The sequence below is a fragment of the Rhipicephalus microplus genome, chromosome 5 (assembly GCF_043290135.1).
Source record: "Rhipicephalus microplus isolate Deutch F79 chromosome 5, USDA_Rmic, whole genome shotgun sequence".
In the NCBI taxonomy this organism is placed as follows: Eukaryota; Metazoa; Arthropoda; class Arachnida; order Ixodida; family Ixodidae; genus Rhipicephalus; species Rhipicephalus microplus.
In genome coordinates this window covers 155,888,019-155,890,713 of record NC_134704.1, presented here as the reverse complement: position 1 = coordinate 155,890,713, position 2,695 = coordinate 155,888,019, and the positions used below count along the sequence as shown (strand labels likewise).

The window sequence follows — 2,695 nt, the reverse complement described above, 5'->3', positions numbered from 1 at the left end:
CAAACTTGCACAGATGGAGGCAAGAAGCCGAGTAGAGGAGTCGACTGGTTACAAATGCATGCGCCAGCCGCAAGGCGTCTCTGCAACGTAAGCCCCGCGCTTGTTGGAAACCCGGCGGACCATGCGGCCCATCTGGTCCCCCACTTTACGCCGTTTTGTCAATGTTGTATCGACTCGGTGATGTTTTTAAATAAACAGACCCAGAAAGTGACGTAATCTATAAGGGTGGTGCCACTCCCTGGCTCCCGAAGGGCAACCACCACCTGAAGTGAGCCGAAAAGTCGAAGATGCGTTCTTTTCGTGCGGGACCGAAAGCCTCGACAATTCCACTGAACAATATCAATGGGGACGTCCGAATTGATTTTCGGGAAGCGCCTGACATTAGGGCTGCTCGTCATGGTTAATTATACTGAGGTGAGATTGTTGCGGTGCTGCTCCGAAGCCAGCAGTCGCAGTGAAAGAGGGGTCCTCATCACTGGAGAGCGAGCAGCTGTCATCATCATCTATATCTATGTTGCGTCTAGAAGTTTTAATTGAGCGGCCAGATACGTCCTTGTAGAGATCATCAATCCAGCGTGAGGGGCGCGAGGAATGCGAAGTTTACTGGACTATCATAGCGGGGATTGTCTCCTGCAATTTGCACATGGCGGTGACAATTAGTAATATTTTGTTTTCCATGTTTGTGAATCTGGCGTCTATGGCTCGGATACGGACTTGGAAACGCACCTCTAATGCGGCGTCCCCGCTTGTTGCTGCCTCTGGGGCCACAAGCTCATTTTCCATTACCTCAGCCGCAGGGCAGGAGGGGGGAGAAGATAGCTGGTTAATTTTGGATTCTAACTGCACAATTTTCTTTAGTAGCATCGCATTTTGGGCCCTGAGTGCTACTGTTTCATTTTGTTCCGCACTCCGCACCAATGAGAGGGGAGTGGGAAGGGTGGTACGAGAGGGAGCCCCACCTTGACCGCTCACCTGTTGCCGATTTTTAACGGCTTTGACCCAGGCCCCAGTCTTGCCGTGTGCCTCCATCGCTCGTTTCTCAGGGCCATCGTGTAGTTGAGACCCCGCCGATGGACGCATTCCAGCACCCCCAGAAGGTGGTACTGACTCGTCAATTTTCTAGTTGTCCCGGCGAGGCTGGTCGCTGGGTAACCCACGCTGACGGCTTGTCTTCTTGGGTGCCGGTTTCTTTTTGCTGCCTTTTGGGGAGGTCATCTTCGGTGTTCGGAATTTCACTGCACATTCGCGGGAGTTAGTGGCATGGCTATCACCACACATGGAACCTAGGTGAACACAGACGTGAGGGGTCCGCACACCCTTCACTGGCGGAGCGTGCAGTCCGCAGAGTCCACATGTGTTCGGTTGCAGATTTGGACATACATCCGTGTGATGCCCGACGACTCCCCAATGGCTGCAGGCCGGGATAGTCTTGTAGTAGTTTTGCACGGAGACGACCACATTGTCATAGTGAACGTAACGAGGCTTCACCTTTCCCGCAAAGGTGATGCGTGCCTTATTGGATGTTCCGAATTTCGGTTTTCCACGATGGTGCCGGTACGCCAGCAGACTCGGTGTTGAAGAGTTTCCGTGGTGTCCATGGTACGGACCATGATAACTCCATGGCAGATGCTGCCACCGTCTTGTCTTAGGTAACATTGGAGCAGGACTGACCCTTTCTCCGAATTCACTGCAAAGTGCCCGATGAACAGGTCCGCAGCATCAATATCCGGGGTATGCACGACAATGATGTCTTGGTCTCGCGATGGTAGCACAGAGATTCCGTGGGCCTGCTCCGGCCCGAGGTATGCCGAGATGGCGGTGCCGTAGCCGGTTTCCGTGAACGCATCGAGAAGAGAAACGCGTTCTCTGGGTTCGAGTACTATAACGTAGTCTTCGGAAGCAGGTTTCAGCATTCGACGCAGCTTCTACTTCGTGGATGTCTTGCCCTTGCGTCCTGTGGCAAGCGTCGCAGGAGCGTTCGTGTTGTCAACCGACGAGCCGGTGGCCGGGGCAGCATCAGACGCCGTCGTCTTGGCTTTGTTCTGGGAGCGGCTTTCGACCGCTTGAATCAAGGCTTGGCTCCGAATTTTCGGAGATGGTGGGAAATAGGCACGAAGCGCAAGGCCGTAACAGAGTGTGCACGTGCCGCCACTCTAGTCCAGCCATGTCACCTCTCGTTTAGTCCTTGGAATGTCCTGAAGCAAGACCGATAGTTGGGCTAGTTGGTTGTTCGTCCCGTGAGTGTGTGCGCTGTTTTCGCCCACAATCTTGGAATGTTCGCTGGATGGCAATACTTCTATATGATGTAAAGATCCAAGATGGCTGTACTTGGTACTTTCACTAGATGAAGTAATGAATAGAGAGACGCACGAACGGACGGATAGACATACAGATAGATGCACGGATGGACGAACGCACGAAAGCACGATGAGTGGACGCATGGACGAAAGAATGCACGGATGGACGCATGAACGGACGCACGAACCGACGGATGGACACATGGACGGTCGCGCAGACGGACGCACGGATTGACGGAAGTGCGGGCGGGCTGATGGATGCTTCGCCCCACTCATCATCATGCACTCCGTGGATATGCTGTGAATTTTTTTTGTTTTATAATAAAGAACGGAGACAGTCAAAACTTATCCGAGACCAGGTAGGAGCGTAGGCCTAGCTAGCGATACCAGCGACAGTC

At 53.2% G+C, this 2,695-nt stretch overlaps 1 pseudogene; it reads right to left on the bottom strand.

Moving 5' to 3' along the window:
- Nucleotides 1-600: 600 nt before the first annotated feature.
- Nucleotides 601-2,166, bottom strand: LOC142817182 (uncharacterized; annotated as a pseudogene).
- Between the last annotated feature and the right edge of the window lie 529 nt (nucleotides 2,167-2,695).